This window comes from Tympanuchus pallidicinctus, unplaced genomic scaffold (genome assembly GCF_026119805.1).
Source record: "Tympanuchus pallidicinctus isolate F22 unplaced genomic scaffold, pur_lepc_1.0 scaffold10, whole genome shotgun sequence".
Classification (NCBI taxonomy): domain Eukaryota; kingdom Metazoa; phylum Chordata; class Aves; order Galliformes; family Phasianidae; genus Tympanuchus; species Tympanuchus pallidicinctus.
Window position 1 is genome coordinate 13,289,828 of NW_026294619.1, and position 8,899 is coordinate 13,298,726.

General features: G+C 48.4%; 1 long non-coding RNA gene across 1 annotated transcript; it reads left to right on the forward strand.

Annotated features, from left to right (window-relative positions):
* Positions 1–1,408: 1,408 nt before the first annotated feature.
* LOC128091126 (uncharacterized) lies at positions 1,409–8,012 on the forward strand. The gene is made up of 3 exons (XR_008211258.1): positions 1,409–1,507; positions 7,069–7,145; positions 7,317–8,012. It is a non-coding gene; the product is annotated as an uncharacterized LOC128091126 (long non-coding RNA).
* Positions 8,013–8,899: the final 887 nt, after the last annotated feature.

The window sequence follows — 8,899 nt, forward strand, 5'->3', positions numbered from 1 at the left end:
TCAGTCCTGCAGCTCTTTGTTCAGTGGAGGATCTCAGAAAGCTATGTTTTTCTTTTCCCTGGTGGGATGGGAGGCGAGGCAACTCAACAACTTGCTCAAGAAAATATCACTACTGTTCAGCACATCACTTACAGATGTTTAAGTAAAAGATGTCAGGTCCACTGCTGGATAGCAGGTATCAGGATTCCTCATATCTCAGCCTGGATTCTGGCTCTACAAACACAAACTGGTTTCCCAAAGCTGCTTCTTGCTGTGTATTTGCCTCAGGCTTAGATGGGTCACCAGGGCTTTGGATTGCAAAAATCAGATCGGATGCTCCTATCTTTGTTTTCAATAACAGAGACAAACTTTGCCCTTTGCTGTGCCTGCAGGGCAGCAAGTAATGAATGTTTATGGCAATATTGGTTAGCTCTGATAGCAACCTGCCTGACCTTGCTGGAGAGAATCCCTTCTGCCCTTGCCTGACAGAAGTGAGTCTCCATCTCCATGGCTGCAAGTCACCTGCCTTCAAGGCCTTCTGCAGCAGAGGTGGTGCAGAGATGTAACTCTTCCCTGCTTCCTGCATCAAGGTAGGGAGACGCAGCTCTGGAAGGCTGCTAGCTGCTCACATGGTTAGGAGAATACGTCTGGCAGCCTACAGATCATCAGCCATGCAAAACTACCTTAAATCAAGTAAATTTCTCCATACAGTTGCAAAGATGTAGGGCTCTATGCCGCTGTAACTGTGCTGCTAGCCAAGCTGCCTGCTTACAAATGTGCTCCTAACTGCTGTCTGTCTTGTTGTTCCATGTGTTGCTCACTTTAATGTTGCCTATCTCCTGGTTTCTGCCATAGAATCATAGAATGGCCTGGGTTGAAAGGGACTTAAAGCCCACCCAGTTCAAATCCTTCTGCCATGGGTAGGTTTGCCAACCACTAGACCACACTGCTTCACTAATTGTTACAGAATCACAGAATGGCCAGGGTCAGAAGGGACCCCAATGATCATGAATCTCCAACCCCCTGCCTCATGCAGGGCCACCAACCTCCCCATTTAATACTAGACCAGGCTGCCCAGGGCCCCATCCAACCTGGCCTTGAACACCTCAAGGGACAGGGCATCCACAACTTCTCTGGGCAGCCTGTGCCAGCACCTCACCACTCTCTGTAAAGAATTTCCCCCTGACATCCAACCTAACTTTCCCTTCCCTCAATTTAAAACCATTTCCCCTTGTCCTGCCATTATCTACCCTTTCAAAGAGTTGATTCCCCTCCTGTTTGTAGGCTCCCTTTAGGTATTGAAATTCTCTTCTCATCCCTGCAAGCAGGGATCTCAAGGCTTCCGGGCACAGGCCCTTGTCCTTGGGTCTAAGGGACTGCGGAGAGCCCAGCTTCTGCCTCTGTATTCACATCTAGGGCTTATTCTGCAGGGGAAAAGGCAAAGCCAAAGCTGATTGGCATGAGAAAGAGCATAGCACTTGCTGGGAGGAAAGGAATTCTACTGTGCATCTCTTGTTAATCTCTCAAAGTAGAGCTGCCAACCTGTTCCTTTTGCTACCTTTTCACATCTACCATTTTCTGCACTGAATGATGTGTTTGTGTTCACAGCATGGTTCCTTCAAAGAACCTCCATGTCTTCAGAGGCTCTCTGGATGGAGAGGGAATAGTGCCTGAAGCTGAGTTTCTTGTTCTAAGCTACCCAAGGTCTCCTGCCACCAGAAATGGTAGTGATGATTTCACAGGCTCTGAGTGTTCATTTTCCACTAGATCCCAAGATTTAATTGTAGCATTCCTTTCATGTGCATTGCTTTCCCTGGACAGGGATAAAGTCACATTGCACCTGCAGATGTGGCAAGATCTGTAGCAACAGGCAGCAGAGCTGGTGACCTCTTCCGTGGAGTCCCAAACACTGGGCTATTGCAAAAGTTAATCAGATAATCAGAGCTGACACACAAACAAAATATTACCCTCCAAAAATCCTTCCCTTGTCATCTCCCTGCACATCTCAGTGCGGCACTGCCTGTGCACAGCAGCCTCTGTGGCTGCATACACTTCTGGTGTGTTTTGTCCTCCTCTGTTCTTCTCGTTTAGCCTTCCCTTATTGAATCTGATTGACTCTGAGGCCATTGATTATAAATAAGATCTTGGGGGCAGGTCTGACAGGCTTGCACTGTTTTTCTGCAGCAGGCTTTGAGTTCTGGTTGGGAGCAATTGAACATTACTGTTATATTAAATGATGGTCAGTGATAGGAATGCAGTGACCACTTAATATCCCAAATTGCTGCTTGTAAGAGGGCAGGGTTTGGCTTTTGGCCAGATCTCCGTGCTCCTGCAGGATGATTCATTACTTTGCTCTGGCAAATGTATTTTCATCTGTTAGTTTAAATCTGACTACTAGAACTCCGTGTGTTTCTCACAGCTGAGGAATTTCCTGCCCTTTATCTGCCTGTTTTCTTCCAATCTAGGCTAAAATCAATACACTTAAATAAATAAAACTACTGGGCTTGTGAGTTCCTCCTGCTGTGTCAGCGACAGAAGTTAAGCTGAGTGACCAAAGATTAGTTAAGCCATTTTCTTCTCCTTTAAGTAAATTTACTATCACTGAGGCATGCCAGACTTGTCTGGAAGATGGCACTCCTCTGCCTGACTACAGCAGAGAGTTTGCCAGCTAGCAGATCTGAGGGATGGCCTTGGCTTCCAGTCAGTGACAGGTCCCTCTGTAAGGAAGGGCCCCTGTCCACTCCATTTGCAACCCCTAGCCTTGAGGGTTTGGTTTGGGCATGATTGGGACTATTGCTCTGCGATGACTTTGCCAGTGGTACAAGCAGGGTTGGGAAGGGTGGCTAAGAGATGGACAGTCTGCATCTTGTTAGACTTCTCCCATCCCTATGACCTCTGCTTCCCCCAGCTTGAGGCATTTAGTGCCCTTCATTAAATCACTATGGGAGAAAGGAGTTGAGGAGTTGCTATACTTTGTCTGGGAGTAGGAGAAGCTGAGTTTCTGCTTTCCAGTTACTTGGAAAAGTGAAGAATTTCTGTGCCAACTTTCTCTTCCCTTAGCAGGATGCCACAGCTCAGCTGAAACTAAGGTTGTCAGCAGAATATCCCTGTTATGGAGTTCAAGAGGATGGAGGCCATAGGGTGCAGTCCTGTCCTTAAAACAGGTCCTAAAAGTCCTTAGGCACTACTTCTGCTTCTATTCTTCCCAGTAGGCATGCTTCTTGGGTCTGCTCCTTTTGAGAGGGTTATAGTGAGTATGACAGAGGCTCCTTCCACAGTTCCTGTCCATGCTGCAGAGCAGGAGGAGGGCAGGAGCATCTCCTGATAGGATTGATGCACAGTCAGTTCTTCTTGGACAGAGGAAGAGGTGCAGGTGGTATGCCCTTAAGGTTTTCTCTTTTCTCCCATGTGCCAGGAGATACCTCCCTCTATGTTGCACTTTGTTCTAGAAGGCAAAAAATGACAGGGATTTGCTCCTTAGTTTTGTAAGGGACAAACTGTTTCACGACAACATATTCCTCTTTTCCTTTCCTTGCTCTGGCTGCAGGTCTGGCTGCACGTTGTTCAGCAGGATCAACTAGGATGCATTACAAGCCAATAGTTCAGTACGGGCAGCAGCATGAAAGTGCAATGCCTTGTCTCCTACCTTGCCAACAATGGCAGGGTTCCAGTGTTGGAAGCAGTGTGGTGTGCAGTGTTGGGCTCTTGGTACAGATGTGAGATGGATGCCATGTGGCGGCTGTGATCCTGCAACATCACACTGGGAGGTGGCTGTAATCTCTAGAGCTGCTGTGCCGCTGGGCTGGGCTGGGATGTTCTCAGGTATCCATGGTGGTGATGGCCTTGACACCATCCAGGGATCCCCACAGTTTTTGGCAGGCCTGCCCCAGGACCTCCTCTGAAGGTGAGTAAGGATATCACAAGCTGTGCCCCAAGCTGAGGATGCAACCAAGTGGAAAGGAAACCAGCTCTGTTTACACACAGATACCTGTGCAGCCAACAGCGTTAGAGAGAGAAAACAGAAAAGGACATGACAGTTACAGTGGGTTTTCATTAAATATTAAATGGAGTGAAGTTTTTCCAGAGTGTGCCTGGGCTGCTTTCAATTGTCTGTCTGACGGCAACAAGGAGAAGAGTCAAGTGGGTGAACCCAGGCCTGGAGGTGCAGGGCTGCCTGCTCAGGAGCTGTAGCCATGGGGATCATTTCATACTTTGCTGCTCACAACTCCAGCATACCCTATGCAGAGCAGGGGCTGCAGGACAGCAAGGTAAGGGCAGGAGCTGCTCCTTCCATCAGCAGTGCCAGGCTGCACAGCAGCGTGCTCCTGGTCCCTTCTTGTCATACCGCTGCCCCCCACCACCCAGACCCATGTCTTCTTGTGACGGAGCTTAGAGGGGCAGTAAGAGGAGTCTTCAAATGCAGCTTGGGTTAATAAGTTAAAATACAGAGCCTTAATCCCCACTGCTAAATCAGAATGTAATTCAGCTTATAACCGCGGCCCAATCCATGTGAATTACAATCACTTTAAATACAGCCAGGGCCAACCGGGGTTTAGCATTCTCCTGAGGGATCCTAAAAGCGGAAAGTGGGGCGAGCACTGTGTGGGTACCCTGCCATCTCTGGGTGCTGCAGCAGCATGGGTAGGGTGTTCTGGGCACTCTGGGAAGGTCACCCCTAGGTGACAGCCTGGGCAAAGGGGTGTGTGACTCAAGCTTATCTGCCCAGGAGGGAGGTGGAGGCTGCCAGCAAGCCCACAATGCTTCCATCTTTAATTTAGGATGTTTATCTCAAGAGATTCTTCAAGCTTTAAAACAAATGTAAGGAGATCTGTGTTTGGCAGCATCTGGCCTCCGAAAGCAGGCATGCATGGCTGGTGGTAAGGGCTCCTGCTCCGCGTCCTTCCTTTCCATTTAACCTACTTGGAGATGAACCTTGCTCTTCCTGTCTGCCCCAAAGAGCCAGGAGGGTTTTGTCCCAGCTTCAACCAAAGGTGGGCACCTCAGGGGGTCCAATGTGCTCAGGAAGATCTTTTACTGCACTGTTACAATATTCATTCCTGGCTTTTGCAGCATTGTTGCTGAGCCCCTAGGGAAAGGAATAACAGCTCGTTGTTTCCTTGTGCTGCCCCAGTCTGGGAAAGCAGGGCTCTGGGAGCCTGCATAGAGCCAAGGTTTGCAGCCACCACTGACCCACAGGCCTTCCCTTCCCTTGGGTAATGTGTGCAAGCATGTCGATTCAAAAGCTCTGCAGAAATTTAGGGTCTTGATGGATGCTTTTCCAAGCACTGAGCTGGAAAGTCCCTGTGGGATCAAAGCTTTACTTTTGTGGGCTGCCAGGCACGGATATGAAGTTCAAAGAGTCCGAGCTACTAGACTGGTGGAGAGAAGTTAGAAAATAAGACCTTCTTCCCAGAATTGTGACTATATTTGGACCTTTTCAGGGAGTTTCTGCCATTTTTTCATGTCACTCTTTTTAGTGGTTTCCTTAGATTTCATCTTCCTATAGTGAATGGCTAGTGTTGTTTGAATACTGAGCCAAAAAGAGAAATCATGGTAATTTTTCAAAGCCTGACATCTAAAGTGCCTGGTGTATGGGGCTGGACAGCTCATGAAAATTTTGTGGGTGTTAGGAGGGAATGGAAATGATCTGGGTTCTTGGGTGCTTTCCCAACCTCTGCTAGCCAGTTTTCTATGTTTAGATATGGTTTACTTGGCAGCATTGACAGAGTTTAGAGGATGGCAGAGGGTTTTCAGGCAGTGGCAGAGCACAGCAAGCATATCATATCCTGGATACAACAGCAGAAGCTGCAGAAGCAGAAAGATATCATGATGGGTACATGAACACCAGAGAGAGAAGTGGTGGGCATCTGGACAGTGGAGTGGAGACACATAGCAGTGGGAGAGGGACTGAAGCACAGCAGCACAGAGCAGGGCTGCACTGTCCATCCTTTGGAAAGCTTGGGAGGGGGAGATGTCCTCAGCTACCTGCCTGACTGTACCCGTTAGCACAGACACACCTCAGGAAGCAAGGATCCAAGATAAGCTTCCTCACAGGCACTGAGATTTTGAAGCCTTGGACCAACCACACTTGCTGGAGCAACTCTAACCCTAGGGTAGAAGAAGCTCAGCTTCCCAACTCCCAAGACAAGCTGAGTGCATGGCCTGGGACTGCACTGCCCTTGGCTCTTGCAGAAACCAGATGATGATCTCTTTCCAGGCAGCTGGGCTGGTGTGGCTTCACAGCTGTTTTATAACACCCTCCCTGCATCCTCTGAAATTCCCACGTGTGTCACAACCCTGTCCCCTCTCAGCAACAGAACAGGCGTTAACCAGACCTATACCTACACCCAGCTAAAGTCATTTCAATATTTGGAATTTTTGTATGGCTTTGCAAGCACATATTTGGTTTCCCTAGTGGTCACAGAGAGCGCTGTCTACTGTGCTCCTCCCTTCTGCTGGTCTGACTGCTCCTGTGTGCCACGCAAGCAATAGCGTCTACATGAGACAGATGCTTATGCAGATGGTGCTGCCTTAATTCCCAGTGTGAGGGGTGTCACACCACGTGCCATTATGGCTGGCTGCCCATTCCTTGCACACCACAAGCCTGCAAGAAAGGTCTTACTTCTTTGAGGCTGAGCCAGCAAATTTGCTTTGTAACAGGGCTAGGTGCAAGACCTCATACTATGTGAAGAAGCAGAGCCACCTTTGAAACTATGCATTTCTTGGCTTCATCTCACAATGTTCCTGTTCTTGCACTGGTCCCACGAGCGGGGACCTATCTGTGGCAGGCAGGGCAGCAGGTAGGACACAGCCCCAGATGGTAGCTGATCTGTGCGGCCATCTGCCATGCTGCTGTCTGCAGGGTGCAGTGATAGCTTAGGGCAGAGGGATGCCACTTCTGTGCTGGTTCCATGGCATGCAATGGGTAACTTGGACTGAGCATGCACGCATCCCACAGCATAAGCCAGCTGCTCTGCAGGGGTCCATGGTAATTAGGTATGTTTTGTTAGTTAGTTAGTTAGTTTGTTTGTTTGTTTTACTAGGTTGCTTTGCTATACTGCTTGCTTTAAAGTCTCTCCTTCCTTGCAGGTTTCCTCTCTGGGAAAATGTTGAAGGGCAGTCTTCACCAGGAGGCTGCCCACCCCAACCAGCTACAAGGCTTGCAGGTGGGCATCGGGCAGACTAGTGTTAGAGAGCACGTGGTACAGCATCCCTGCTGTAATATGGGGAATTATCCCTTATCCTGTGTGCTGCAATGCACAAGTGGGTAATGACAAAATAAGGCTTTCAAGTGATTCTATCAGGGAATTGCAACATCTGTTCCATCCTTCATGCAGGCTGCAATATTAGGAGGACTGAGCAATTCCATGTGAATTGCTGGCCCCAGCTGCGGTTTCTCATGTTCTGGTGGAGCCATCAAAGCCACCACGAAGGCTCCAGGGACATCCTCAGAAGGATTAGGTCAGAGGCAGCAGGACCACTGCTTTCTTTCCAACAGCGTCTTAGTTTCAGCAGGGACCAAATTGTTTTCTTCAGTGTGTGATATGATGCTATGTTATGGTTCTAGGAGAAAAACAACGTTGATAACACACCAGTGTTTATAGCTGCTGCTAAGCAGCGCTGTACAGAGCCAAGGCCATTTGCAGTGAAGAGCCCAAGGAGCTGGGGGGGAACAGAATTAGGACAGCTGGCTTAAACTGGCCAAAGGGATATTCCATACCATATAATATCATGTGGAAGGAGTTTTACGAGGGAGTGGGAGTTCATCTCACTCTCCTCTGCTGCTCAGGGGGCTAGCTGGGCATCTGTTGGTGGGGTAGTGGCAAAATGCTTGTGCATCGCTTATTATTTACATTGATATTAGCAGATAGATAGATATAGTTTATAACTATTATCCTTTTTCTTTTATCTTAGTAAATATCTTATCTTAGTAAATAGTTTTATCTCAACCCATGAATTCTACACTTTTTTCCTGATTCTTTCCCCCATTCCACTGGGAATTGCCTGCAGCAAAGGACTGTGTGGTGCTCAGCCACCTGCTGGGTTAAACCACAACAAGTGGAGAGACTGGAGTAAAGCACAAAGCCAAGGCAGGCTGAATTCCTCAGGACCAGAGTGCTCTCATCAGGCAACACACTGCTCCCCGCTGATGCCAAGACATAGGTAGCTCCAGGGCTGGCACAGGGCTGGCTTTGCTCTCTTCTGCTCAGGATGAACCTCTCCTAGCTCAGTCACTTCTTAGCGCTGAGATACCTTTTGAGAATAACAAATAACCAAAATGCTTTGTCAGCATGGAAGCCCATCATGTGAACGGAGGCTGTGTTTGAATTACAGAAGCAGTGCTGTTTTTGCTGAGGAACTCCCCCAGAGACAAGCAGCTCCTGCATTATTAACAACGGTGCTGATGAATCCCCGCTAATGAGACGTGCTCTCTCAGCCAGCCAGCAAAGCGGCCGTGGCCCCACTGCTCACAGCCCACGTTGCAGAGTTTTGTTTGAGAGCAAGAGACAACTGCTCTGGGGAGCAATTGGCAATGCTCTGCTGTACGATTTGGCTGCTTTCCCTAACATTTGATAACGTCCTGCCAGGCTTGAGCTAGGTAGGCACGGAAATCCCGCTTTTGTTCTCTACTGGCTGTGAAAAGGGAAATAAAGGGCTGCCTTCCCAATGATACACACTTGTGACTAAAGAAAAGACCTGTTCCTTGGCGCGTACTCTGCTCTGCTCCAGAGAGCAATATGGGCTGCGCCCTCTAGTCTGCTTCTTAATGGCTCGACAGATTTCACTGTTAGGAAAATCTTTGTCCAATTTCTTTAACTCAATTTCATCTCGCTCCATTTATCAATTCTGCTTTTGGTTTCTGGATGCAATTACTTTCCCACTGTGACCATTATACCTCCTGGAATACTTGTAGAATAGG